At 45.9% G+C, this 17611-nt stretch overlaps 1 protein-coding gene across 1 annotated transcript in view; it reads right to left on the bottom strand.

The window, feature by feature from the left end:
* Window positions 1–5047: 5047 nt before the first annotated feature.
* LOC110257774 (uncharacterized) overlaps window positions 5048–17611 on the bottom strand; it is a 431217-nt gene continuing 418653 nt past the window's right edge. The window contains exon 6 of the transcript XR_014834736.1: window positions 5048–7855. The gene's annotated coding sequence lies outside the window, so the exon portion shown is untranslated. The remainder of the gene's footprint in view (window positions 7856–17611) is intronic.

Below are 17611 nucleotides of genomic sequence, written 5' to 3'. Positions count from 1 at the left end.
GCTCAATAAGTTTATTTGGAGTTCCCGTCGTGGCGCAGTGGTTAACGAATCCGACTAGGAACCATGAGGTTGCGGGTTCGATCCCTGCCCTTGCTCAGTGGGTTAACGATCCGGCGTTGCCGTGAGCTGTGGTGTAGGTTGCAGATGCGGCTCGGGTCCCGAGTTGCTGTGGCTCTGGCGTAGGCCGGTGGCTACAGCTCCGATTAGACCCCTAGCCTGGGAATCTCCATATGCCACGGGAGCGGCCCAAAGAAATAGCAAAAAGACAAAAAAAAAAAAAAAAAAAAGTTTACTTATCGCCTCCTGTCTTTCCTTTACGAAGATGAACACTCTCCAAATAAATGTTTTGTTAGGGGAGCAAGCACATACATTTCCTAAGTGAATCCTGCATCCTGTGAAGGAAGACAGCATGCATTTTCAATGCATACACTTAGCCTTATATTCTAGCCTACTTGCTACTCGTAAGTGTGGCTCATGAATCAGTAGCAGCAGTGGCAGCAGCACCGGGGAACTTAGAAGACATTTCAATTTCAGACCCATCCCAGACCCACAGAATCAGAACAGGCATTTTAACAAGATCCCCAAGTGAGTCACATGCACTTTAAACTTTGAGAAGCAGAGCTCGAGATGCTGCCTTTCAGGAAAAAAATAAATAAATAAATAAAAGAGGAAGCCATCCCAACGGACCGGGATGGGGCTTGCCTGAATGCACATCTTAACTGGCAGACCTCAACATCTCGCCTGGGATTATTATGGCATCGATGACAACTGCACTGTTTGGTTTGCAGTATTTAATGAGTTTCACAACAGAAAAGGGGAACTAAAATCCAACTTCTGAAAATTCTTCATAGGACATCAATACCTTTAAAAAAATATCAGCTGATCCTTGACCTCGATGTTGGCATGAGAGGGAAGAGAAGAGCAATCTGTATGCAGAAGAGGTATTCTTAAAACATCCATTCCCATCCATTTGTTTCCTTCAACCAAGCAAGAGTTTAAATTGTCGTAAATGCATTCATTTGGTCTGTAAAGGTCGCAGGTATGTTATTTTGCATAAATTCCAAGATTATGAGACGGGTGACTCCAAGTACATACTTTTCCAGCCTAAAATGGGAATGTAATAGTTCACCTGCTGGGACTAATTTCCAAAGAGATGGAAGTGCCTGGCAACACGTCTTTTAGCCAAGCAAATTGGACAGCTTCTGTTTTAAAAAGGGAATTTTTATGGGCTAACATTTGTTTCTTTTCCTCTCAACATATTGGGCTACTCTCAGTCACAACCAGGACATAAAATGCATGTTCAAATGTTAGGATTCACAGGGCTTGATTATTATGGAAAAGCTGTTTTTCATGGTCACCTTGGCAGGCTTACCAGATAGCTCTCACTTATTCTTTTAATTTTCTTTTTTTCTTTTTTTTGGTCTTTTTGCCATTTCTTGGGCCGTTCCCGCAGCATATGGAGGTTCCCAGGCTAGGGGTCGAATCAGAGCTGTAGCCACCGGCCTACGCCAGAGCCACAGCAACGCGGGATCCGAGCCGTGACTGCAACCTACACCACAGCTCACGGCAACGCCGGATCCTTAACCCACTGAGCAAGGGCAGGGACCGAACCTGCAACCTTATGGTTCCTAGTCGGATTCGTTAACCACTGCGCCATGACAGGAACTCCTAATTTTCTCTATTACTATACTCAACCCTCTGTCCATGTCAAGCCTGAGTGGGAGAAAGTGGAAAATAATAGAAGAAATCTAGAAAAGTGTGATTTTCAAAAATGGAGGCCTTTCCAATGATTAGGCTTAGTAATGAATTATCTTTAGATATTTTTATCAACCAAGAAACTTGGCTGATAAGGTGTTGACAAGAACCAATCAGTGAGACATTTAGGAAATAGCTGCAGCCAGTTCAAGGTTTAACTACCATCCTAAAGCTGATGACTCCAGGCATTCCCATCATGGCACAGCGGAAACGAATCCGACTAGGAACCATGAGGTTGTGGGTTCGATCCCTGGCCTCGCTCAGTGGGTTGAGGATCTGGCGTTGCCGTGAGCTGGGGTGTGGGTTGCAGACGTGGCTCGGATCTGGTGTTGCCGTGGCTGTGGTGTAGGCCGGCAGCTGTAGTTCCGATTCGACCCCTTGCCTAGGAACCTCCATATGCGGAGGGTTTAGCCCTAAAAAGCAAAAAAAAAAAAAAAAAAAAAAAAATGCTGATGACTCCAAACATTCCGCAATGTATGAGAGTCGAACAGTAGACTCACATGTTATTGGAAGCACATGAGGGAGCCAATTCCCAGAGAGCTAACCCCCTCATTATGTTTTACTTTCTAGTCACATGTTCCAAAAATAGATGTTCATAATTTTATTTATCTTCCATGATTATAATCCTTTTGTTTACAACTGAAGACATAAATGCCTTAAGCCCAGTGAGAAGCCAACTGAAGCGAAATACTTACCATGTTACAGCGTAGCCAGTGATTTCCCTCTCTGCCTCAGTGAAGTCAGAGACGATGTTTCTTGTCATTAGTATTATTTCTTTTGTTTTTCTGAATTTCAATTTATTCTTTTTTTTTTTTTTTTGCTTCTTAGGGCCATTCCCATGGCACATGGAGGTTCCCAGACTAGGGGTCCAATCAGAACTACAACTGCCGGCCTACACCAGAGTTCACGGCAACGCCAGATCCTTAACCCACTGAGCGAGGCCAGGGATCAAACTCACAACCTCATGGTTCCTAGTCAGATTTGTTTCCACTGTGCCACAACGGGAACTCCTCCATTTATTCTTCTCAGGAAAAATGCATACGATTGAAAAATGTCCCTAAGATTTCCCGTTGTGGTGCAGTGGTTAACGAATCCAACTAGGAACCATGAGGTTGTGGGTTCGATCCTTGGCCTCGCTTAGTGGGTTAAGGATCTGGCATTGCCATGAGCTGTGGTATAAATCGCAGACTCGGCTCCGATCCCGGGTTGCTGTGGTTGTGGTGTAGGCCGGCGGCTATAGCTCCAATTAGACCCTTAGCCTGGGAACCTCCATATGCCGCGGGTGTGGCCCTAGGAGAGGCAAAAAGACAAAAAAAATGTCATAATAGACGGTTTTGAACATACAGGCCAAGGTCTTTGAGACCATTGTCCAGGTTAGCACATAGTAAGCATTCAACAAAATGTCGGATGAATTGAAGAGACTGGAAAATTATAAAGAATGCCAAAATACCAGCTCTTTCAGTCAATTCAATGGAAGGGGTCAGCCAACAGTTCTCAATGTCAGGTAGACAAATCCACGAGGTGACAGCTTTTCACTTGCTCACATTTGTGCTACAGTTTCTATAGAAACTCATCATTAGTTGCTTTCATCAAAGCACAACAAATACCTAAACGAGGCGTTCTCATTGTGACGCAACAGGATCGGTGGCATCTCTGGATCGCTGGGATGCAGGTTCGATCCCTGGCCCAGTGCAGGGGGTTAAGGATCTGGCTGCAGCTTCAGTATAGGTTGTAACTGCAGTTCAGATCTGATCCCTGGCCTGGGAACTCCATACACTACAGGGCAGCCAAAAATGAAAAAAAAAAATTTCTAAATGAAGCCATTCAAGGAAAGGGAGTAAGAAGTAATAGCAATTTGCCAGTATCCCAGAAAAATGGCCATACCTTATTCGGAGGTAGATTGTCAGGCAACTAGGAATCAGGTCAAGCGGACAAGCATCTATGGCATCAAACCCTCAGCACTGGGCTAGGCTGGGGCAGGGAGGGCGGAGAATACAGCAGAATGTTAATGATTCTGTCTTCCAGTAACCGAACCACATTACCAAAGAGACACATCTCAGACATATGAAACAACTGGAGACAGATAGGATTAGGTAGCCGTACCTACAGGAGAGAGGAGAGGTCGATGCCAAATCAGTCTCCACACATTAAATTTAGTTTCATAGCTCCCCAAAGAATGGACGCCTACATTCTGGTCATGAATGGTCCATGTAATAACATTCCTTTAATACACCTAGGATATGTAGCTATGGGTCCAAACCCATTAGAACAAAGAGAACTGAAAGTGGCAGTATCATTCTGTAGCTAAAAAGACCTTTGAGGAGTTCCTGTCGTGGCGCAGTGGTTAACGAATCCGACTAGGAACCAAGAGGTTGCGGGTTCGGTCCCTGCCCTTGCTCAGTGGGTTAACGATCCGGCGTTGCCGTGAGCTGTGGTGTAGGTTGCAGACGTGGCTCGGATCCCGCATTGCTGTGGCTCTGGCATAGGCCGGTGGCTCCAGCTCCGATTCAACCCCTAGCCTGGGAACCTCCATATGCCACGGGAGCGGCCCAAGAAATAGCAACAACAACAACAACAACAACAAAAGACAAAAAGACAAAAAAAAAAAAATCTCTAAAAAGACCTTTGATCAAGAGGAATTGATTTTGCCTGCCAGTTTTCCACAATATTGATTGCAGAATTCTGTTATGGCAACACAAAACCAATGCAATGAGGCATCTTTGTTTTGGTTCTATTGGGATTTGATTCCAAAATCAGTCTAGCCAAGGTAAAGCGTCTAACACTGAAAGGTGATCAGGGGTAAGATATCCTGGCAGATTTCAGTGTACTCGAGTCACCCTGAGGCTGGTTGAGTCTCTACCCTCATTTCCTTCTGAAAGTGATGTGGGAGCCTGCATATCAGCCTCTGTTCTTTGCATAAAGCACTATCGTGCAAGCTCACTTGTCCCGACCGTCAGTAGATGATTTTGACTTTTGGATTTGAAACCTTGGCAGGGTCTGCATAGGACTGCAAGGGGTGACTGGGGACAGGGCTTCATATAAAAGATGAGGGCAGTTTGAACTTTCTCCTGCTCTAGGGGCAGAGCAAGCCCAAAAGGACCAGTTTAAAGCAGGGATGAATTTGAAGCTGCAATCCCTGGTACACAGCTCAAGCTAGACCTGTGCTGGCCAGCACAGTGGCCACTCGTCGCGTGTGGTTATTGAGCACTTGATAGGTGGCTAATTGAATCGGATGTCCTGTAAGGGTAAAATATACACCCAATTTTGAAGACAATATGAAAAAAAGTAAATATTCCCATTAATAAATTTATATTGGTTTTATGTTGAAATGATTATATTTCGGATACATTTGGTTACATACAATATATTATTAAAATTATTTTCAGCTCTTTCTTTTCACGTTTTTAATGGGGCTACTGAAAAAATGAAAATTACATCCACGCTTTGAATTATATTTCTCTTGGCAGTGGCTGATCTGGAATCTTGCAATCCAGAGGCATAGAGTGAACCTCGGACTCGAGTTACTTTTCAACAGTCAAATATCTCAAAGTTCATTTCCTATTCCATTTGTTTCTGGTAACAGGGACCTGCGTGAATGGCCGTTGTCATCAGATTTGCTGTCCACGGGGAGCCCTGGCCTCTGCTCTTGTTTCAGGCACTGAGGCTTGGGCGATATATTATTCGCTCGCTGTTACTGGTGGAAAATGCTATGTTGCCAAATGCTGCGCTCAGGAGATGAAAAAAAACCCTTTCAGCTCATCTTCAGATGCCCAAATAAATCTCGTCCCCCTCCTCCCACCGCAACAAAAATATTACAATAATAAAGCATTTGTGTCAACCAAAAAGTATCCCAAAGTCTTTTGCGCCTGTAGGGAGACCTGCTGCCAATAAGGCATTAAATCTGAGGGAAACATTTCTGCAATTACTGATCAAATACAATACAGCTAAATTTCACCTCCAGCATATCATTTTGATAATGGGTATGGAAATTATCCATTCAATAGCTATTCAAAAATAACTCAGGAAGATTGGTTACTAGATACTTCACAGACCTTCGGAATAATCCTTTCTAATCAGGCTGGTGAGATTTCAATAGGCAATGTCGGCCTTGGACAAAATAACCTTTGGGGGGTTACGGGGCTCCGGGCTTGCTCCTTCTCCCATTTGCTGTCCCGGAGGTGAAATCACAAGCAGGCAGGCAAAAAGGCAGGGACGGTTTCCCCGTGGGCCGAGCTGCTGCCCAATACCCACCAAAGCTCAGTGCAGACAGCTGTGCCTGCAAGTTAAGTGAGGCGCCTTAGTACTTATCAATCAGGAATCAGCAGGGCTTCTAGAGTTGTCCTCATTAAATTTAAAGTATATTCTCTCCCCAGCAGCAAACGTCTCCACTGCCATCCATTTCTGCACAGCCAATTTTAGGCAATCAAAGAGTGTTGGCTTCATCACTGTCTCCGCACAGATTTCCAGCTTGACACAGCTCTTCCCAGCTTCCCTGATCTTTGACAACCAGTAGCCCTCTCCCTCTGGTTGCCACCAACACGCCCCTGTCTCGGAGCCTTTTCTGATCCTTTTATCTTCTCACTGCCTTTCTCAGGGCAGGATGTGCTTGCCCATGAAAGATACCACTCCGACCTGGTCCGGCAGAAATGCTTCTTCCTTCTTCTTCATTTCCGGGTCCCCCAGATCTCAGTTCTCAGCACACGGTCGACGCTCACTTTCTCAAGGAGGCTCAGTGGTGTGGTGGAACAGAGTTACCGGCTGGCATCACGGAAGACCCTTCTACCCCTGATTAGCTCTGTGACCCTTGGGCAAGTCACCGAACCCATCTCTACCCCCGTTCCCTTCACTGTAATCTGGGAGTAATTCTCACTCCTTCCTTGTAGGATTAGTTTGAGACTCACACAAGAGACTTATAAAGGGCTATAGACCTTTGTTCGTTCATTTGCCAAGCATTTAACGAGCTCCTGTTTGGTCCAAGGCACGAGGTGACGCCAGGCTTACAAGGTCCATTTCTTATCTTCAAGGAGCTCACAGCCTGGAGCAGGGCACAGACATGCAGCTGACTCCAATAGGCGGCAAAATGAGATGAGGGTTGTGGATGCCGCAGGTAGATACCACGAGGATGAGAAGCCAGGAGCAGAGGCGATCGCATTGTGGCTCAGCAGAAACAAACCCGACTAGTATCCATGAGGACTCGGGTTCGATCCCTGGCCCAGCTCAGTGGGTTAAAGGATCTGGCATTGCCGTGAACTGTGGTGTAGGTCACAGACGCACTCAGAACTGGCATTGCTGTGGCTGTGGTGTAGGCCAGTGGCTGCAGCTCGGATTCGACGCTTAGCCTGGGAACTTCCATATGCCACAGGTGAGGCCCTAAAAAAAAACCAAGCCAGGAGCAGAGTGATTCATTCTGATCCAAGGTTTGTGGGAGTGGAAGAGGGAGGGAGACTTCAGAAAGGAGGTGGCATTTGCACTGGACCCGAAGGACAGTATGGGTTTTGACAGACCGAGGAGGATATGAAAGGCCGAGTGAGGGTGTTGGAAGGCAAGGGACGGTTTGGGGAGACACGGGAACACCTCGTCTGGCTGGAGATCAGAGTTTAGGGAGGACCGCGGGGAAGGAAATGGCTGTGCTGGGAAGGAGGGCTGAAATGAGGTTGTGGTGGGCTTGGATTGCAGACTGAGGAGTCTGAGTTCAAGAAAAAGCTTTGGAGGAGTTCCCCGGTGGCTCAGCAGAGTAAGGATCTGGTACTGTCACTGCTATGGCTCAAGCTGCTGCTGTGGCTTGGGTTGGATCCCTGGCCTGGGAGTTTTGGCATGCTGGGGGCATGGGGAAAGAACGAAAGGAAGGAAGGGAGGAAGGAGGGAAGGTTTTGGAGCAGTTTTGCAGCTTGGAAAGTTCGCTCTAGTGGCTGCCTGGAGAATGGATGGAAGACGTACAGGCCTAGAGACCAGAAGAACAGGGAGGAGAGTCATGTAATACAAAGCATAGAAAACCAGACTTACCCAGCGGCTTCCCCAGAAGCCCAGTCTCCGTGAGAGAAGCTCTGTGGATGGTGGTCTCTGTGGCCAAATGTTTGGGAAACGCTTGTTGCAGGCCCCTCTTGAATATTCATAAAACACATTAGCATATTTTTCTAGTGTCTAAGAAGTCTGTTTTATTCAGCATTTTCTAAACTTAATTGACTATACATTCCCCCCCCCCAGAAGATCCAGTAAAACAAATATTCATCTGTGTCAAGGTTATGAAAGACCTAAAAATTGCTGCCGATTGGAGTAAGACTACGGGGACCTGATGAACAAAGGCGGCGTGGTTTTCCGGGTTGGAACCTGACCCAGAGAAAGGCCATTAGTGGAAAACCTGGTGAAAGCCAAGTACAAGCTGGTTTAGTTAACGGTATTGCACTAATATTTATGTCTTGGTTTTGACACACAGACTGTGGTTGTGTGAGATTCCCCAGTAGGGGAAGCTGAGGGCACAATACACGCAAGCTCTTTGGACTTGCTGCAATTCTTCTCTAAATCTAAAATTAATAAAAAAAAAAAGAGATTTGAAAATACGCATTTTCATTAAAAGAGACTGGGAAATTGCGGTGTAAACTGATTTTAAGCACAAGTCAGGTTTAATAATACATTTCATTGTGTTAGCATTTAGAAGTAAACATAAGCTTTTATTTTCACTAGATAAAAGAAACTTTACCTCAAAATTTTATCACTAATATATGTAAAACATCTAGCAGATAATTGGAGTCTAATAAATCCTACTCCCCTTTTCCTTCTCTTCCTTGAATTTAGAAAACAAAATTGTGGAGTTCCCATTGTGGCTCAGCAGTAATGAACCCGACTAGTATCCGTGAGGACTCGGGTTCAATTCCTGGCCTCCCTCAGTGGGTGAAGGATCCAGCATTGCTGTGAGCTGCAGTGTAGGTCGCAGACGAGGCTTGGCTCCCACTTTGCTGTGCCTGTAGTGTAGGCCGGCTCTTACTGGACCCCTAGCCTGGGAACTTCCATATGCAGGTGTAGCCCTAAAAAAAGAAAAGAAAAGAAAAGAAAAGAAAAGAAAAGAAAAGAAAAGAAAAGAAAGTTGTCAGAGTTGCCACTGTGGCACAGTGGCTCGGGTTTGATCCCCAGCCTGGCACAGTGGGTTAAAGGTTCTGTTGTTGCCTCAGCTGCGGCCCAGGAAATTCCTATTTTGGTGAGTGTGGCCATTAAAAAAAAATGCCAAGTAGTTATTTAGAAACATTATTTTATTGACCCTAAAAGTTAGGTCTAACATTTGAAGAGCTATGTGAAAGCTTGTTCCTCTTCCACAGCAGATCGAGGAGCTGGAAAAAGGCATTTAACACTCAGTTATCGAGTCTTCCTAGAGCAGACAGGAACTAAGACTGTGCAACTTCCAATGTTCTGTTTTTCACTGTGATGATTAGATAATAGAGGAGAACACCTCAGATAATGTCATATTTCTTTTTTTTTTTTTCCTGCTGTAAAAAGGATATTTTTTCTTTGGACATATTTCTTTTTTTTTAATTTTATAAGGACTTTTATTTTTTCTATCATAGCTGGTTTACAGAGTTCTGTCAATTTTCTGCCTTAAAGGAGTTCCTGTTGTGGCTCGATGGTAACGAACCCAACTATCATCCATGAGGATGTGGCTTCAATCCCTGGCCTTGCTCAGTGGGTTGGGGATCCGGCATTGCCATAAGCTGTGGTGTAGGTCGCAGACGAGGCTCGGATCCTGCGTGGCTGGGGCTGTGGTGTAGGCCGGCAGCTGCAGATCTGATTCGACCCCTAGCCTGGGAACCTCCATATGCCGTGGGTGCGGCCCTAAATAAGTAAATAAATGTAACGGAATGAAAAAAATAAATAGGCGGAATGTGAAATAACATATTAGATAATACAGGGATCAAAATCAATTGTTTTAGAGGAAATTTATAACATAAAATGTACATGTGGCACAGTGACACCCTCTAGCCCCCAAACACACACTTGTCCACACCGGTGCCCCCTCCTTCCCAGCTGTCTATCAACTTTAGAATTTGCCTGCAGAGATGGAAGGCGATCACTGATGGGCTTAAGCCACATCAACTGCACTTATGAGAAGCCTGCAAGTCCGCAGACGTGAGGATCTGCCCGGGGAACATGGTGCCCTTCTCAGATGCCCTTCCCGACACACCGTCCCCCGCAGGTTTAGCTCAGAGGGCATCTCAGACGCTGTCTTTGGCTGATGCTCCATTTTACGCCCTCACTTTATCTGTTGTAATCTGTGTTGAGGGGAAACAATGTCCCGACCTCTGACACTTCATGAGGCTTAAATGATTCTGTCCAAACTGGGGCGGGAGGTGGCGTGGGTGGGAAAAGAGTGATATGTCGTTTCCACAAAGTCTGGACTTCCAGGCTCTCGACGGCCGGTATTTGCACCCCAAGGTAAATCAGGGCATCCCATACTCTTGAGGGGACCCCAACTAAAACCCAGCATCAGGTCAAGTGAGGTGGACCCAAGTTGGACGGTCAGGGGAAAGAAAGGCTGAACACTCCTCCTGGAGGTGGGAGACTGTCAGGTGAGCTGCCCCGGACAGCGGGGATTTGGGGCTAAGATAAACCCATGCCACCCCAAGACACCATCATCTCAAGTGACTATCAGTGTGGATCCAGAGATGCTCCATCCATCCCTTTGGAAGGACTAGGACTTTTCTTACTGATGTTCATGATAGAAATGGTTTTATTTTACTCTGTGCTGTTAGGGCCCCTGAGGAGGCAGAACTAGGATCTAGATGAAGTTAGAAAGATAGAGATTTCAGAGCCAAATAAGAAAGAAATTGTAAATAGAAAGAGTTTGCTAAAGATAAGTATGTGGCCTTAGGGCATGGTGAGCTCCCTCTGAGAGTGTTCAAACAGAAGAGAAATGCCACACCAAGGAAGGCGTGGTGAGGAATCAAACATAATCACAGATGGGGAAGCTCAAAGGACTTTGCTTAAAGCAAAGAGCCACCTGTTTGACCTTGGCAAAGAAAGACCCCAGAGAATACACACAACACCCTGCCCTCAGCCTAGGATCCTCATGGCAAGCTGAGGTGAAAATATTCGTTTAAACGTCCCACCAAGAGTTCCCATTGTGGTGCAGTGGAAATGAATCCAGCTAGTATCCATGAGGATGTGGGTTTGATCCCTGGCCTCACTCAGTGGGTTAAAGCATCCGGCGTGGCCATGAACTTCGGTGTAGGTTGCGGATGCAGTTCAGATCTGGCGTTGTTGTGGCTGTGGTGTAGGCTGGCAGGGGCAGCTCTGATTCAGCCCCTACCTGGGAACTTCCATATGCCGTGCATGCAGCCCTAAAAAGCAAAAATAAATAAATAAATAAATGTCCCACCAGGTGAGTGTGTGTGTTGCTTGAGGGAGTATGTGGGATGTGGTGCGTGTGTGTGTATGTTGGGTAGCAGGAGTCACCGAATGAAAAGAAGCAGAGAAGGCCCTGGTTTTTTGTTTTTGTTTTTTTGTCTTTTTGCCTTTTCTAGGGCCGCTCCTGTGGCATATGGAGGTTCCCAGGCTAGGGGTCGCATCGGAGCTGTAGCCGCTGGCCTCCGCCACAGCCACAGCCACACTAGATCCGAGCCACATCTGCGACCCACACCACAGCTCACGGCAACGCCGGATCCTAAACCCACTGAGCAAGGGCAGGGACCGAACCCGCACCCTCATGGTTCCTAGTCGGATTTGTTAACCACTGCGCCACAACAAGAACTCCAAGACCCTGTTGTTAAGGAAAACCAACACTTGATTAGAAAAGAATCCTAGATCCTCAGGGTTTACTTTATATCTTTTCCAATAAGTCACTCAGTTCTTCTGTAGTGTAGTCCCCAAACTCCTATTAGATTGAAAAATAAGGGAGATGAATATTCCCACTAGTTGATGGTCACTATAAAAATAGCTAGTATTTGTGTACACGATGCTCCAGGCTAAGAACTTCGCCTGTATTTAATTAGTTAATCCTCATCCCAGCCCTCCATGGGAGGCGCTGTGTTCACTCCCATTTGACAGATGAATAAATTGAGGCTCAGAGCAGCTTCACGCTTTGCCAAGGCCCCACAACTATAGATGGCGGAGGACTCGAACTTACGCAGTCCTCCTCCAAAGGCTGCGCTGTTGACCCCTGACAATATCGCCAAATTTATACTTAAATCAGGATTGCTGGGGCCCACCTGTTTGAGGTCCTCTCCCCGAAGCTCCCTTGGCAGGGCTCCCATGTCAGGCCCCGAGGCCCAGGAGGTAGCAGCGGTGTCCCTGGGATGGGCAAGGCCACGCTCGTCTACAGGCTCCAGGGAAGGGTCTGGCTGTCCCCTGGCCTAGCCAGGGCACAGGAAGAAGTCCTAGCCTGGCACGGGGGAGAGGGTTTGATTTTGCTCCGTCTTATTTTGTATCTGGACCATGAAGATGAAGACGGGATCTTTTCAGTTAGCTGTGTCCTATTTCCTTAGGTCCCCTGTCTTGAAAACCTATTTCTTTCAAGGTCACGATCCAATTAAGGTCTTCAGGGATCTTCATGGATCCTCCATTCTTGGAATTTCTTTCAACTAAAGATCAAGGATAGCTTCAGACACCGGCACTCGACAGAGAAAAGAATTCAACAGGGAGGAGGAGAAGTCTTGTGTCTGAATACCATTGCATCGAAGCAAATAAACGGAAAATGTACGCGGTCATATCTAAAGGCAGTCCTGTGGTCCCCCTGGGCTTCTCTGTAAAAGGGGAGCTCTCCGCCTGCAAGCCGCACAGCGTCCACTCTTCGTTATTTGGCTGGTTCTGCCATAAAGGGAAGATTAATGAATGACCTCCAAGTTCAATGTGTAACCATCTTTCAGACGTATTCGCTCATCCTTTACTTCATTTTCTTTGTTGCTTCCAACAGAAGAGACAACAGGGTATATATTCCCGTAGAACAATGGATTATTATCCTAATTATAGTTGCCTAGTGTTTTCTACACTTTTACCATTTTATTAAAAACAATTATCTGAGAGGAACCAATCTTTTGTAATACCTACCCTATTGTTCTCATTTCTCTCTGATTCTGATGAGGTCTTTTCAAAGGGTATTTTATTCATAATTATAGACTATAGGGCAATTGCTCAGAAACTGAGTCCAGGAGATACGATGCTGAGATTAATTTTTTTTCTTACACTTCTTGATCCAATTATGTCTTTAGTATTTTTTTTCAAATTAGCCACGTTCTTGTCCATAAGCCATGAATACTGTCTATTAGGGCTGATCAACATTAACGCTTATTTTTAAAGAGAATATTTTAGAAAAGTATAAGATAGTAAATGTGACTTTTTGTTTCATAAAAATGAATCTACCCTTTGCACATGGGTAGATGGGAGAAAAAAGTGCCTTAAATTCAAGCATTGCTCCCTGATTAGAGATTTTCGGTATTTTTAAAAAGTCAGGTACCGTCCAAAGATACCTGGGTGAAGAGACTGATAAAGCCGTGTCTAGACAGCAAATGTGGGGATTCAAGTGACAATACCCTGCGATGTAGTGGGCAGTAGCCTTCACACAAAAAACCTCTAGTTCTTCAACTTCCCAACTTTTTGACATGTCCCAGAGTAAATAAGACATTAAATAGCAATACCAGCGTGCATATAAAACATACTAGTTCACTTACTACTGGGGAGGCAGTTAAAAAAAATTTTTTTTCTTTTTAGGGCTGCACCTATAGCATATGGACGTTCCCAGGCCAGGGGTCAAATCCGGGCTGCATCTGTGACGTATGCCACAGCCACAGCAACGCAGGATCCTTAACCCACTGAGTGGGGCCAGGGGTCCAGCTCGCATCCTCATGGATACTATGTCGGGTTCTTAACATGTTGAGCCACAATGGCAACTCCCCCAGGGAGGCATTTTTATATCTTCTCTCATATATTTTATTTTCTCTTAACCGGTACCATTCTGTTCCACTGCATTTTCTTTTGGGGGGGGAGGGTGCTGTGCCTAAGGCATGTGGAAGTTCCCGGGCCAGGGATCCAACCCAAGCCACAGCAGTAACTGGAGCCACAGCAGTGACAATGTCAGACCCTTAACCCACTGCACCACCAGGAAGCTCCTGTTCTGCATTTTTAAACATACTGGTTGTGGAGTCCCTGTTGTGGCTCAGTGGTAACTAACCCAACTAGTATTCATGAGGATGAGGGTTTAATCCCTGGCCTCACTCAGTGGGTTAAGGATCTGGTGTTGCTGTGGCTGTGGTGTAGGCCAGCAGCTGTAGCTCTGATTTGACCCTTAGCCTGGGAACGTCCATATGCCATGGGTGTCGCCCTACAAAGACCAAAAAAAAAAAAAAAAAAAAAAAAACCCAAAAAACCTCACACTAGTTGTGACTTCATGACCCATGCATGGGTCATGAATAGCAGATTGAAAAGCACAATCCTTCGTAGGCTTTGGGGTGCGAGAGGGATCATACCGAGGAAGACTGATGAAAAAACTCTTTCTGGCCCCCGCTCCGCATCACCCCAGTGCCCTGGTCTGGCTCCGTTGGGCTGGGAGCTTCGGGGCTCATTGGGAGAAGCAGCTGTCTTCACTATGGACAGTTGCTCTTCATGTAGGCTTCAGAGACTCAATTTCCCGAAGTCTTCTCAGCAGCTCTGCTGACTCTTAAAGGTGTCCGTTTGTCCATGTTCTCCTCTGTAGGCCCCGCAACCTCTGGGGCGGCCCGGCGAGGAGTCTGATGGCAGGGCTGGCCAGTAGGGCGGCCACATCATCTAAGTATGAATGGGATCTAAATACAAGTGTCCACGCAAAGCCACAGGACTAGGAACTGTACTTTTCTCTCAGCATCCTGCCCTTATATGTCAAAGAATAGATAAGTTTAAAATTAAGTGTAGGAGTTCCCGTCGTGGCGCAGTGGTTAACGAATCCGACTAGGAACCATGAGGGTGCGGGTTCGGTCCCTGCCCTTGCTCAGTGGGTTAACGATCCGGCATTGCCGTGAGCTGTGGTGTAGTTTGCAGACGCGGCTCGGATCCCACGTTGCTGTGGCTCTGGCGTAGGCCGGTGGCTACAGCTCCGATTCGACCCCTAGCCTGGGAACCTCCACATGCCGTGGGAGCGGCTCAAGAAATGGCAGAAAGACAAAAAAATAAGAAAAATAAAATTAAATGTAATTTTTTTAAAGGAAAAATTCAAGGGTTCAGCTTCCACTTTTTTTTTTTTAAATTGATGACGCTTCATTTCTGTTCCTTAGCCATTTAAGCTAAGTCCCACTTCAAGAACAAATTGTAATTGCTTCGCATTTCACTCTAGGGCTTCTCTGTGCTCTGAAGATCTAATAACAGAGCAGCTCTTCCTTTGGGTCTTTATGCCGGCTAATCTTTCTTTAGTTTTTGAAAGAACTGCTATTTTAAAATTTTTTAGAAAAATTCACAGTCCTTAAAGACAAATATGAAAATGTGAAGATGCAAAAGTAATTTTAAAAAGCCTCCCTAATTCTCCCGTGCAAGGACTACACACTATCCACATCTGTCACATCAGAATTTTTCCTGTGCTAACAAATCCATGCAGACCTATATTTTGAAAACCAGGATCCTATTATATACACTGATTTTTCATTTAACCATATATTGTGAACACCTGTCCATGAAAATAGACAGAAACAACATTTCCGTGGCTACGTGGGGTCCCACTATACAGATGGCTCTTGTTTCTTTCTTTTTCTTTTTGACCGCCTTGAGGCATATGGAGCTCCTGGGTTAGGGATCAGATCTTAGACGCAGCTGCCAACTAAGCTGCAGCTGCGGCATAGCCAAATCCTTAACCCACTGTGCCAGCCAGGAATCGAACCCAAGACCCAGCACTCCCAAGAAGCCGTTGATCCCGTTGCACCACAGCTGAAACTCAGGCTCATCATTTCTTTAACCATTCTTCTTTGGTTGCCTAAGTAGATTGTTTCCATTTTTCACTATTATAAGCAAAATTGTGATAAATATCTTTGTGTAGACATCCCTTCACACACTTAAAATCATTTCCTTTGGGAGTTCCCGTCTTGGTTCAGCGGTTAACAAATCTGACTAGGAACGATGAGGTTGAGGGTTCGATCCCTGGCCTTGCTCAGCGGGTTAAGGATCCGGCATTGCCGTGAGCTGTGGTGTAGGTTGCAGACGCAGCTCAGATCCCGAGTTGCTGTGACTCTGGCATAGGCCAGTGGCTACAGCTCCGATTAGCCCCCTAGCCTGGGAACCTCCATATGCCGCGGGAGCGGCCCTAGAAAAGGCAAGAAGACAAATAAAATAATTTCCTTTGGAGCTCCCTGGATGTGCATCAGTTTGAGGATCCAGCACTGTCACTGCTGCGGCTGGCGTGGCCGCTGTGGTGAAAGTTTGATCGAAAATGAACCCTGGCCCGGCAACTTCCACATGCCTCAGGTGTGGCCAAAAAAAAAAAAAAAAAAAAGGTAATAATAATAATAAAATAATTTCCTTTGGATAAATTCTTAGAATGGACTTTCTAGATCAGCAGGTTCTCATTCTCTACAACTTTAGCCAGTATAATTGGCAAGAAAACGTAGGAGACTGTATCCTTGATGAGGTGTTAGGTCATTTCGGCTGAATTTCCAAGTACCCTATTTGGCACTTTCTGTTCAGGACACATATTTTGCCAAAATGCCTTCTAAAAAAGTTGGTCTTGACTCGTTCTCTCCCCAGCTGCGTGAGTGTCGCCTTCTCTACCCCTTGGCTACTCTGAGCATTAGTTATTCATTTTCATTTGTGTCGATCTGATAACTGACCGCTTCAGCTGAATGCTTAGTAAAAGCCTGTACTTGACCTGGACAACACACGAGACGTCTGAGTATTGCCACTTTCAACTGCTGCAAGTGTTTCCTAACATTGCGACTAGAACTTTCTGCTGAGCCTTTTCCTTGCTCTCTGGCTCCAGGGTGCAGGCCTGGCATAGGTCTACAGGTATCTGCGGCTGCAATTGTCTAGGTAGGTTTTGCCCACAGTGGCAGGCGACAGGGTCCTTCTGGCCCTGGTTTGCTTGCAGTGGACACTTGGCGTTCAGTCTAGATGGGAACAGTCTTTGTTCTGAGAACATTGAGATCCTGGTGGAGGTGGGCTTTTTCCTGTTGAGATGGGTGGAAAATGCCCAAAACAGAATGGAATGAGGGCCTGACCCAGGATTCTCTGTGGGTTCCAGTCTATAAGCAAAAGGCAATGGTGAGTCCTGACTGGTGAGGCCTAGGGTTTCTAGTTTCCGTGAACCTCTCTTTGGATAGCTGGGTCTCTAATCATGGCTGACACCTATTCCGTAGGCTTCTGGGAACTGGCCAGGCACTCAGTTACCATCTGCGGTATTACCTTTATTAGCAAGAACTTTTCAAGTTTGAGTCAACTTTCCTGGAAACTTTCAAACCCAGCCTTATTACAATCCAGAGTCCCGGCCTTAGAATTTTTGAATCAGAATCTCTAGGGAAGGACCCATGCATTTGCAACTGTAAGGATTGCCTCGGGTGAGGGGGAAGCACTTTTAAATTTGAGTAAGAGTTCTCTCAAACCTCTAATTAATCTTTCACGTGCCTGAGTCACCTTGGAATCAAGTTAAAATGCATATTCTGATTCTTTAAGTCTGCGGTGGGGCCAGTGATTCTTCATTTCTAGACAAACTCAGTGGTAATACCTGGGCAGCTTATTTGCGGACCACAGTTTGAGTAGCAAGGCCCTAATTCCTGCTCTACTACTAACTAGTTAGATTGCTTTTATCTTGGAGGGTGGGGTACAAAAGGGACCAGAGGATCCATCACAGAAGAGGTGATGTTTCAGCTAGACGTGAGGTTGAGGAGCGTGGAGAAGCGATGGGAAATCATGTTTCTGAGACGCT

The sequence above is a fragment of the Sus scrofa genome, chromosome X (genome assembly GCF_054392235.1).
Source record: "Sus scrofa isolate SSC_HxYL_T2T_F1_AM1 chromosome X, Sscrofa_HxYL_maternal_Yorkshire_Landrace_v2.0, whole genome shotgun sequence".
NCBI lineage: Eukaryota > Metazoa > Chordata > Mammalia > Artiodactyla > Suidae > Sus > Sus scrofa.
The sequence above is the reverse complement of the archived record's forward strand: the minus strand, read 5'-3'. Positions and strand labels throughout refer to the sequence as shown.